Here is a 13,292-nt window from a genome sequence, read left to right as displayed (position 1 = left end):
TTGATTATTGAGCTTCAGAGAGGTGCTGGGAGATGGAATTTGTTTCCCTTCCCTTTCCATTGCTGGCTCCTGCTCCACATCGACCACACAGACACAAGAATGGTGTGAATCTGCTCTTATACAGTAAATCTCTGCAAGAAAAGAACTATGTGTATTCCCAAAAATGACAAACTATACTTCAAAAACCAGCGTAATCTATTTGGTTTAGCTATTAATTTATAAAAAAATATAGTCACATCAAAAATGAGCTATGTTATAGTAAAAGGCTCAGTTTCCCTGTATGACAGAATTTAACAACTAATTACAACAAGCAGGCTCTGACAGGGCAGGTTATGACCATAATAAATCTACTATAGATGCTGCAGCTGCAATGCATGAACTTTGTTAGTGAAGAAAGTCAAAGTGTTTTTTTTTATCCTAGAAATGCCTCTGATCTGAAAGCCAACAATTATGAGGTTGACCATCAATTGATCTTTATGAAACATTTAATCCTTATTGACTTTTCATAAAGAAACATAATTAAGAATCACAATTATTTACTACAGCCTTTCTTCCTGTCTTGTTGGCACACCATTATAACATTAATTGCTTTCAGTGTGTGGCCTCACATGAAATGGCTGACATTTCAATTGCTCGCTAACACTCACAGAAAAAAACAAAACAATGGAATACATGGTAAGCTAGAACTATAGTTCATCTACTTCTCAACATTTTATTAAAAAATAAAGAAGCTAAAAGAGGCTAAGAAAGCTAATAAAGCTTTTCAGCCAATTTCAACTCTTCATAATTTAGCCCATGTATGTTCCATTCTGTCTGCTCATCAACCCCATTTCCACCAGTGGAAGGAAAAATATAAGCTACGATAAACCTAACTAAAGTTAGCACCTAACTAGTGAAGAAAGTCTTACATTTAGCTGGTAAATCACCAGCGTCTCTTTAGGAGCTGATAAACATAAAATCAAAACTCAAGAGAGTGAAATTTGGAATTAAATTCATCAAGTGGAAAGCAACAAATCAGAGTGATTGCTAATGTTGCTAGCTGTGTCAATAGTTGATTCTTTGCTATCCCATTAGCCAAAATAAGCTAATAATAGGTAGCCTTTATGTCAAAGATTGGGAGCAGTTAAAGTTCTGCCTCAAAGTTGCCCAAAAAATAAATAAAAAAAGTAATGATGTTTTAGATACATGGATCCATTTTAGTTTAAAGCAAAGACCAGACAGATGTCTATAGTCTGAGTTCACAATGTACTTCCTGTACTATACTTCAGAGACATTTAATACTACCAGCATCTAAGAATGAAAATACCAGTCCTAAGGAACTCTGACCTTTACATCAAATCATGAAACAGTAACCACTACAGCGCATTGCATCCATTTCTTTAAGAGTACATGTGCTGCATAAGTGGGACCCGCTCAGGTCACAGCGCTTTGTACTCTGAACAGACTTTACAGAGAGAGACTGCTGCCCTTGGCTCACACCACCACCAGTAATTACTTGGCTTTAAAAGCTGCTTTTGGAAAAGAGAAGTGAGCGACTGTTGTTAATTTTCTCCTGCATGAGAAGAGTGTCAGCGGGTGGCCTGTGGCGAATTTCACTGCAATAAGGTGAATTTCAGACAAGACTAATGTGGGGTCAAGCAGGTGAAGGTGTAGGAGAGGACAGTGATGACACATCAGAAAATGGTTTTGGTGTAGGCCAAGTCAGCTTTGTTTGCTTTTAAATAGCTTCCGAAACTTTTTTTCTTTTTCTTTTTTGTGTATCCTTCACCATGTGTGAATGTTTGGCAGAGTCTGACTGAATGGTACTGCAGTTTAAGGAGCCACCAATAGAGGAGGGTAAGAAGCTCACTTTCAAAGATTGTTGGTTGAGTGAGGTGATCCCTTCTTGACGTCTAAATTTTACTGAGGCTCAGTGAATTGCACACTCACAACCCACAACAAAACAGTATGGAGGGTATCTCCACTGCCTCTTTTTTTTTTTTTTTTTTTTTTTTTTGAGAGGAACACTGCTCCCTTGCCTGTCTTGTCACTGAAATAGGGCAGCATCAGCCAGAGTTGCTTTGAACACTCTGACATGATTTCAAGAGGCATCTTAAGGGAACAGAAACATAAGACATGATCTTTCCAAGGTGTCGGAACAAAGGCAAAAAAGTTGAGAACTGTTGAAAGTTTACTGCTCGGGAGCCAACTATTTTGAGCTGCAACAGCAGCTGCGTGTCATCAGTGGTTAACAGAGATTTACAGAAGTGGCCACAAGCATGAGCACGACCTGATGGCCTTTGCAGACAGAAAGTGGATCTCCTCTCAACAGTGATCACAAGAATACATCATTGGATTACTGTAGAAGATTTTTTTAACACTTTCCCAGACTTCCATGATGGACTTAGTGTTTCCAAATGTAAAGTTTTGCAGCAACATGGTGATACTATTTTCTTTGTTCAGATTTTCACTACATGACTATCATGGCCAAACAATTCACAATATTGTCGCAATATATTTAACTTTGTTTGTGTGTTTTGTTTTTTATTTGGCAAATGAATTAAACACAAATACAAGTGTAGGGAGGTCTAACTATAACTGTACAAAAAGGAAAAATACACTTCATGGATAAAGTGAAAAGCAGCCAGATAAACAGAAAAACAAAAGATGCCACCATTCCCAACATCTGCCATCACGATATTATCACATGTGTATTATTAACACAAAATCTGTATTTTATTTTCTTCAATAACAGGGTTATTGTCAATACACTATTATTTATTTTTATATCTGTTTTCTAAGGTTGTGTCCAAAGTTTTTACCATATAGCGTGTTTGCTGATTAATGAATAATATCGCTCTATAAGCGATCAGGTTGTAAAATGCCCCCAAAAAGATTTTGCATGGCAATGTACCTTTTGAATTTGGCGTGAGGCATACTATATATAGTTGTCCTCTATAAAGAATCCCCTATGCGATGAGTAGTGAATATGTGAATAATCAAATTCATCATTTGACACTAGAGGAAACGCATGACAGCAAGAGGAGGACATTCAAACTCCAGATAGAACTGACAAGGACTGAGATTCAAATCTGGGAACTGTCTACACTGACTCAACACACGTCTTGTAATTTCCATATATGACTGCAAAAATGTTTCACTGCAAAAGGCAGTTGTCAGTGGTGGTATACATGCCGAATGTATCTGGCAATGACTTGAATGATGACAGTGAATTCTGCATGTCTCCTTGTGCCATATGTGTTAAAGTACGTTGACTTTTTCATTTAAACACGGCAAACATTTTGGCAGCACAGGTCTGGTGTCGTGGACATTTATGATTTTTCCAGAATTTTCTGACTCAGAAAAAAATTCTTGCTGTGCTATGATTAATATAAACTTGTAATAATTCTGTGTGTAGACAGGTCTTAAATAAACTTGATTTCCCATGTGTTTCTTGGTAAAAAGCTACATCCTCAGTGGGATTTAAACAAACCCGAATGTGTCTTTCTCTTCATTAGGCAAATAACCATCTGTGTATGAATAAAAAATGCCACTTAGCAATGGAGATAAAATTGTAAATGTGTGAATGCATTGTGGGAATGCAGTGCAGCCTATCGTGAATTCAGCAGTTAAGATTGGAATTGAAAAAAAAAAAGGGGGGAGGGTGTAAAGTAGGAGACTGGCAGTCATGGATGACCACACTGATCTCCATATCTTCCAAACACAGCCTTGTTCTCTGGGGTCACCTTGTCTGACTGCTTTGCTGCAAGGGGGCTTCATGCATAATCTGCCATTTACTCCCATGCACTAAAAACACAGGGCTTTACAGACACACAGAGCTCGAGTTGTGCCAACAAAGCTTGTGTTCCTGTGCTGATCCACACCTAGAACACCCGGGTGGCAGCCTGGACGTATGGGGGCGAGGGGGGTGCACACAGATAAAGCTGGAATTGCTTGTCTTACAAATGATTACAAATGGTTTGCATGAAGCTTTGGAGAAGAGAGACCAACAATATGAAATATAACAAAGTATTTTTTCTTTTTTTGGTTCATGTGGTTCAGACACAAACCTACCAAAATGAGCTTCGCTTGTGTAACTGTTTTTCCAGGTAAACACTGCAGAAGCTTAAAACACTCATAAGTACCCTTGAACATTGCTGGTAACATGTACGTAGAAGATTATTGCTAAAAAAAATCTATTTTGAGAGAATAATTTTAATGAGCATGAAGTGCTTTATTAACTCGCTGCAGAGGCATATAGCAAAATGAACTTTTGCTTTGTTGCCGTGATCAACAAACACTCAAAAACTTTTGAAACTATGATGAAAACAGGATATTTTGGGCTAAAAAACCCACTCCAGATGGCGTCAGTATTACCAAGGGAGGATCTGGGGATTAGTAATTATTCTCTCAGGACTCCCCCACCCCCGACTCCCCTGGGTTCTCTAGTACAAATCCGTCTGTATGTAAATACCTACAATATTTTTGAGCTACCTACTAACATCTGATGGGGTTTGACTTTGTTCCTGTCCTGACTGTCATCTGGGAAATTAAACAACTTATCCACACTGCCTACACCTGTAGCCATGTGACGTGTTGTAAAATCTCAACTTCTATCAAATGACCTGCTATGAAGTTTGGTACCGGCATTCATGTCCCCTACAAGATGAATTCTGATGACTCTGATATTCCCCTGAATTTTTCAGCACTGTCGTAATGGTCAGAACTTTTACTCGGGTCATGACCAAATACCTGCAGAAACTAATGGCGTTCCAACCAGCCTCAGCTATAATTTGTGATTAGTGCAAATAAGCTAATGTTAGAATGCTAAGATGCTAAACTATGATGGTAAAGACTACATGCTAACCATTAGCATGTCAACAGTAATGTCATTGTAAAGTAAACTTTGAACCATAGAGGATGACATTACAAAGTAAACAGCTCATCAAGTCAGAGCTTGACCAGTTGGCATGGAGAAAAACTAACAAAACATTTTCTAACTCAAGGCAAAAACTAGCTTTTTAGATTGAAGTCAACAAAAATCATTGTTTTGTAGCTTGGTTCATTATATTAAAATCAGTTGCACTCTGGAACGACAAAATGTCCCAGGAAATTTTAAGCCGGTCTTGCCTTTCACAACAACCCACAGATAGTCCACCCAGTGGCCCAGTTCTCACAGCATATGTCCACATGCATGACAAAGTATTATAGAGGCTGTAACCTATTTTGGGAATTTATAGCAAACACTATTGAAACTTAGGGATTACAGGAGGTCTAGACCGTCCCCACGCCTGCTTGGTTTTCTCCATCACGGTCTGCGCAGAAAAACAATCAGTCTGTCAGTGTCATCTTGGGTTAAAAAGGGAGAATTCACCAAAGTAAAACTGCCTGACGGAGAAATGGTGAACTCCTGAGATAAAGAAATTATAGCCCACTCGGACAATGCACACACCTCTGTGGAGCCAGCCAGCCAGTCTATTGCAGGATCAAATAGCATCGGAAATTTTTTTGTTATATCTTTTCCTGTCAGTCGACTCAAAACTGGCCCACAGGTAAACCAGCAAAGAAATCAGGAAAACGCCCATGATGTCACATACATTTCTTATATACTTCTTTATGAGTGATACAGCTTACTGACTGTGGCCGTCATCTCTCAGTGTATGATTTATTCCACAGATAGAATCTCAAAGACATCTTTGTGGTTACAGAATAAAAGAAGTCTAGCACCAATTAACTGAATGTGGAGGAAAGAAGCAGTCACGACTAACAATTCACATCACATGATCTGTCACAGGGCTCTCACTGAGGTAGCTGGACGAACGCCTTACAAAGCTAAATGAAGTTCATAATGAAGGGCAACACAAAGAGCATCACTAACATAAGATCCTGATTTGGGTTAGAATAAATACTTCTTCAACATTAGATTATATTGGTTGTCATGGTTACAATAAAAACAACGTGGTTAAGTTTGTTGAACTGTCATGAACAATAGAAACATAAAGCTGGTTTTACATGGGAATCAAACTCGACTACATCACTGCACTTTCCCCTTTGCTCCCGTTATAATTATTACAACAACTAGATGTTGCCTATTATGACTAACCCTATCCCGCCATATGGGTCATTTTAAAAGACAATGACCTATTTTATTGTTCCAGGTATGCGCACTACTTAAGAAACAATTCCCAGATGTTTCCGATGCCCATGCTTGTCAGACCTCCTTAGAGCATTGTGTCTGGCTTACTCTCTCTTCAGCACAGGGACCCTGCAACCAACTTCATTTCAGACTGTTTATTCAACCCCTTTTTTGTGGACCTCGGCATCGCAAAACTTTCAAGCACTTGTGATTAATTAATGTGTAAATATGTCATATAATTCATGTCTATACAAGCTTGTTGAGTTTTCGCACTTTAAAAAATATCCTCCACCACTAAAACAGCATCTCAAAGCTAGATGTAAGTAATATTCATTCAGCCCACTCAATTCAAGGACGGAGAACGTGTCTATACGATGTCTTTTCTGAGAATGGTGTGTCACAAGGAATCTTTTCACAAAACTGCTTCAAAACATCCTTGCAGAATATAATAGGTCATGTTGTAGCAAGTTAATGCCATAATACAATGTTTGATTAATTTTTAAATCAAACCTTCTCCATTTCAGCACAACTGCATGATAACTTAACCATGGTTTTATCAACTAATTTAATAACAGATTCTCATGTTTTCACCTCACTCATTACCACTTTCCCCCACAGATTCAGCATCACCAATCCAGACATTCACTTTATTTATATTGCCTAGAAACAAGGGTTAGCTGATCTTACTCACCAAACAAACTATCTCTGCTCTCCCTGATCTACCTTAGTCACAACAAAGGGAAGATCTTATTTTGAAATTGATGTTCAGGAGCAACCAGTGAACCACAACTTGCAACAAATTTATGCAGAGTTTATGGCCATTTTAGCTTTCAAAGGCTCCCTGTTGTTCTTCCGCACATTAGTAAGGTGTTCAGTCCTTATTTATTCCAGAGTTGCTTCATTAACTGGACGGGGATAAGAGAAGCTGTCAATGCTGTAGAAGCAGAACCTGAATTCTCCAAATTTAAATTCAAACTTCAATAAATGTCTTGGGCTCGTTTCATACAGGACTGTGTTTCTTTCTTCACAACCAAACTTCAATGACAACCCATGCACTCATTCAAATGACTGTTCTCAACAGAATCATATAATGACTAATGAGAAATTTCTAAAGAAGTTGAGCCACAGACTTAATTAACACAAATTAAGTGTTTAGGCTTTTTTTGTTGTTGTTTATGGCTATAAATGTATGCAGGAAATGTGTTACTGCAGATATGTCTATTGTATTTTATCTCTTATTTTAATACTTTGTTTTTATTTTTGTTTGATTGTCTGCTAATGCTAGAGCTTTTTAGTTCATCAGTCATCTGTGAAGAACTTTGAACTGCACTGACCTGTATGACAAGTGCTATACAAATTAACTTAGATTGATTGATTTGATTGATATATATACATCAATGTTTGCTTAATGTAGCAAGTTGGATTTGCAGTTGCTTTTGAAGTTACTTCCAACTGTAAGCTAAATCAAGGCACAAACAATTTTAGGCCCATTTAGGACCGAAATTTGCATGAGCACCACAAGCAAGAGATGAAAAACAATATTTGATTTTCTTTTTTGTAAAAAATAAATAGAAATTCAGAAACCAAAAATATTGCTACTTAAGTTATTTTTCCCAATATGTTAAATTGCAAGGAAAGGGGGGGGGGGTTGTGCAGTCCAGGTTGTTGAAATCAGTCAATCAAGTCCGTCTTTTTCCCCAACTCCTCATCAAAAGTGGGTGATGATGATTCCTGCCATCACGAATCAGGTCAGTGATTCTATAAAAAAAACAAAACAAAAAAAAAAAAACACATGGTATTGCATTCACTTAGAGCCACTCCTTAAATTGTCAGTTTCCCTATGGGAGTTCTGCATGACGTGCTAATGCTAACGGTTAGGCTAGCGGGAGGGTATTTAACAGACATTCCACAAAGCTGTGGATATATATATATATATATATAACTCACCGCTGAGCGCGTTCAGCTCTGCTCCACAGCTGTTGAAGTTGTCACGCTAACAAGCCAGCATGGGTTAAAGGGAAGTCACCTGACCTAACCCGGATATTTGTGAAGATGCAGCCGTCCGGGATTGGCTAAAAGAGTGCTGGTGGTGAACCATGGGTTACACTGATAAATGCACAATAAAAATAAATCTACTTTACTGTTAAAAAAATGGCTCTTATGAAAACAAAACAAAGCTGAGGAAGAAATTTCAATTTCATGTAATTTAATGAATTATTTATATTAATTAATTTAATTATTTAATGTCAGGTACATGTGCTTTACTTGAATATTTACATGTAATGTTAATACATAATTCTCCTCATCTACATGTCCACATTATGTATTTGCGTTTACAAATAATTTTTTTTTTTGATGTTTTCAGTTCAATATTATCAGTCCAAAATTGTTATATAATGTGCACTGACAGTTTTTAATATGTACATGTTTATTCAAGCACTGTAGGCACCAGTGATTGGAACCTACAGCACTTGAAATGACAAGTGTGGCCCTGACAATGCAACGTTCACTAAGGAAGCACAGGCAAGAATGCACATTACACTAATGTGCAACAAATCTCAGAGGTGGATAATGGTTGGCAGTTAACAGTAATGAAACAGGTGGTAGAAAAAAAGCTAAATCTGGAGTAAATTAATACACTGACGACCCTTGAGAACGACCCACGGAGCAAAATACTGTTAATTTGAATGAGATGGGTTTTCCACTCTGTAATCAATTTTCCCACATTTAAAAATAGGAAAGTTTGCTTGTTAATAGGGTTGTAGAGTGACTGCATGGTTGTTTCACAAGATGCGTTTAGGCAAATAATTTGCCATAGTGTGGAAATTCTATATCCGGTCTGACAAAGTTGGTACAGATCAATATTAGGAACAAAACAATCACACAGCCTTTTTTTGTTTTAGACAAACATGCAAACCAACCACAACTGCAGAGTCAATCACCAGCATAATGAGAAAAATTTAAATAAATCAAGTGTGACTTAACAGCTCTTGAACAACACCACAATCCCAGCATAAACATTTGCTTTCTCACTCTTGTGTCATGAGCGAGGTACTTTGCAAGAGGACACATTGTTTGCTGGGTTTGATTACCATCTCGGTTAGGCGTCAGGAATTAGTTTCATCCTTTTTTTGCCGGGGTGATAATGAGAGTTTCATCATGCAGAACACAATTACACTGTTAACGTCTGCACTTACACCTGAATGAAGTGGCCAATTTTGGGGTGACTATATTCTTTCTTCCAGCCCCCACCCCACCCCCGGCAGTAGTTGAGTTAGAGTCGCAAGCTTCTCATCAGTGAACAAAACTGACATGGGTAATGAGTTTCCTCATTTTCTCTCTGTGAGTTTCTATTTCAGCAATGTAGGTGCTTGTGGCAAAGTCGTGAGAGTTGAACTTGTGCCACTGTCTGCTGGCATTTTCTGCAGAAGTTTTTGGTAAATTCACCCAGAGGAATTTTCTATCACCCCAGCTTAAATATGAAATATATATAATACACATGATTGATGTGAACTAAAGTATTTATTTCTCCTACTCATAAGTTCAACTATCCAAGCATTTCTTGCAGCATGGTGTTTCATTCCTTGTAGCAACAGTCAATATGAATGCAACTCCAAGATGCAGTAGTACAGCTTCTTATTACCGAGACATGTTCTACCTTTTATTTCAAACCCGTTTAACCTGTAATTATGCAGATTTTCGGTGAACACAACACTTTTAAAACGCTCAAAGTTTCTGCAGGATACTAATTATACAAGTGTGAGCGGAGCAGTGCTGCCAGTGTTGCAGAAAGCCACGTTATCTTTCCTGGCAGAGGTGGTGAACTGCCTTTTCATTAACAGCTGGCAGCAAGGATTTCCACTAAGTCGCAAATCTCAGGTATTGCAAAAAGGTGTCAGAAGTGAGCTGACACCCAGGTATTCATGGTAGACACAGATAATAAATAAGAAAGATGGAGGAAAAAAGAAACAGATTAATGAGATATCAAACAAATAATAAAACAACAGAGTCATGATAACTAGACAAAAGACAAGGATTAAACTAAATGACATAACATGACATGGAAAACATGAAAAACAACAACAGATGCATGAAATTGCAAGAGAGATTAGATGAATGAATTCACTTGGCTGGAGTAGCCTGCCTCACAGATATTCCCCTTAGAGAACTGTACACACTCTTGTTACAGACTGAGGCAACAGGACACTCCAAAGACTTCATGATGTCCATCTTTCACTACAAAAGGTCAAACAGATATTACAACCAGACAGTATTAAGATGGGATCATGCAGATCAAAATCTGTAGCACCCTCACCTCGAGACTGGCTCATCCCTGGAGTAACAGACAGATCTGAATCTGAATTAATGTTTAAGTTACCTTTCAGATCTATGCACAGACAGTCTAGCACCTCCACATGAATACTGCAGTACTCCCTCCAAACAGGGCGGGGGTGGGGGGGGTTGGGGGGTTCAAGGTGATGAAACCTGTGTTATGTGATAGTTATGATTAAGTTACAGTTGCAACTGCCTCAAAAAGAACCAAAGGGTGGAAAAAATACTGAATGACTTCGAAGTTTTACCACAAAAGAAATGTGACAGCTTTTGTCAACCAGTTTGCAAATTCAAACCTCAGCCTCAAACTCATACTTTTCGCTCTCATTTAATTAGTGAATCAAGCGATGATATTTACTTAAAGATAAAGCTTTCAATTTGTGGGGAGACATTTGATCTGTTGCAAACACAATGCCAGATTGACTCATGAAGACACACAGTGTATTCAGAACGCATTCAGCCCCCTTCACATTTTAATATTCTAACATTTTGTTGTTGTGATATATCTATTTATACTGCACTGTTTGCACTGTCACTGTTTACCTGCCTCTTCCAAGTGCCTTCATTAATTATATATAGATAGAGGATGCTACCTCATCATATTTATCTTGTTTATTTATCTTGTTTTCTCATGGTGCTGCTCTCTGAGCGTTTCCAAACATAATTTCATTGTATGTCCACAGTGACAAGTAAAGTGTCTTATGTTGCAGTCGTTTGCCCTCATCAGGCAATATCCCAAATAAAGAAAAAAAAACCTGAAATATCACATTGAAATAAGTATTCAGACCCTTTCGTCAACACTTAGTTGAAGCACCTTTGGCAGCGACTACAGCCTCCAGTCTTCTTGGGTCTGACACGATGAGCTTTGCACACCTGGATTTGGGGATTTTCTGCCATTCTTCTCTGCAGATCCTCTCAGACTCTGTCAGGCATTTTCATGTCTCTCCAGAGATGCTCGATTGGGTTCATGTCAGGGCCAAATCAGGGCAACTCGACCTTGAGTCATTCCTGCGTTGTCTTGGCTGTGAAGGTGACCCTTCGGCCCAGTCTGATGTCCAGAGTGCACTGGACCAGGTTTTCATTGAGGATATCTCTGTACTTTAAGCTTTCCCTCAACCCTGACCTGTCCCTGCCGCAGAAAAACACCCACACTTCCATGCTTCTCCGTTGGGAGGTGCCATAAAACCCAGCTCAGTGGAGGGCTGCAGTCATGGTTGTCCTTCTGGAAGTTTCTCCCATGTCCAAACAGAATCTCTGAGTTCAGCCAGAGAGACCATCGGGTTCTTGGTTACTTCTCTTACCAAAGCCCTTCTCCCCTGGTTAGTCCGTTTGGTCGGGTGGCCAGCTCTAAGAAGAGTCCTGGTTGTTCCACTCTTCTTCCATTTAAGAATTATGGAGGCTTCTGTGCTCTTGGGAACCTTCAATGGAGCAGACTTTTTTTTTTTGTAGCCTTCCCCGGATCTGAGCCTCGACACAGTCCTGCCTCTGAGTTCTGCAGGCAGTTCCTTCAAACTCATGGCATGGCTTTTTCCTTGATCTGTATATTGTCAGCTGTGAGACCTTATATAGACAGGTGTGTGCCTTTCAGATGAATTGAATTTACCATAGGTGGACTTATCTCAGATATGATCAAAAGGTACCAGAGCTAAATTGCAAATGTGATATTTCAGTCTTTCCTTTTTAATAACTTTGCAAACACAAAAAAAATCTAACATTCTGTTTTCACTTTGTCATTACAGGGTGTTGAATGTACATTGATGAGGGGGGGAAAATTCTGAATTTAAACTAATTTAGCATGAGGCTGCAACATAACAAAATGTGAAAAAAAAGTGAAGGGGTCTGAACACTTTCTGTTTGCACTGTAATTACTATTATCAAACTGTCTGAATAACATGGACGTCACATCTCCAGCGACAAGTAAAGCAGCCAGTGCATAAAGGCAAACCTGTCACATCTTTGTATGGATAGTGGCAAAGGCAGCCATTAGCAACATAATGTAAGAGGTGAAGTGGCATCACTTACTTTCTTTTCATTACCTTTTTCATTATATATTTAAATATTGCTTGTGAAAGAAATATATATCTACGGTCTGATGTAAACCAATATTATATACTACGGCATACAGAGTATTTAACAGTGGAGCATCAGAAACATACAAATGTTGACATTACAAATGAGGGTGAGTCGTGTCTAATTATTGTCATGAACTCATTGGAAGAAATGAACAGGTCAGGCGAGGAACAGACAGAGGCCAACAAGTAAAAGTGAATCTGAAGTCGGCTCTTGAAAACTTCGGCGGCTGAGAGGAAGAAATGTACAGCAGGGGGAAGATAATTCCACAGCTTTGAGGCAGATATTGAAGAAGCCGCTGTCCCCAGAACACTTAGTCCTGGATCAAGGGAGAGACAAAGAGCCTAATATGATCTCAGCTCTCTGACAGTGGAATATGGGAAGAGGAGCTCCGCGGTGTGAGGAGGGGCAGGGGCCATTTAACACTTAGTAGACAATGAGCAAACAAGACGAGACAGTGGGAGGCAAGAATGAGAGAAATATTTTTTTTGTTTGCTTTTTTTGACATTGATGAGACCCTTGTTGCAGCATAATAAAACAGTTGTAGACAGGATAAAGAAGACTGAGCAGAAGAATCAAGGCTGTGTTACTGTCGTGGTTACTGTCATTTATACATCATTCAATAAATACAACATATGTTAAACATGTTCTACACAAGCTGTGAACTGGATGATACAGATGTGCGTAGATGACAGTCTATTGCAGCATGACACTGCGTCATGTTTTATCTTATTTGTGTGTAAAATCTGAATCTGCAAAGTAACTAAGGTGCTCG

The sequence above is a fragment of the Seriola lalandi genome, unplaced genomic scaffold, assembly GCF_002814215.2.
Source record: "Seriola lalandi dorsalis isolate HSWRI2012SDOR001 ecotype SW California unplaced genomic scaffold, Sedor1 jcf7180002054956, whole genome shotgun sequence".
Lineage (NCBI taxonomy): Eukaryota > Metazoa > Chordata > Actinopteri > Carangiformes > Carangidae > Seriola > Seriola lalandi.
Note: the sequence above shows the minus strand (reverse complement) of the source record.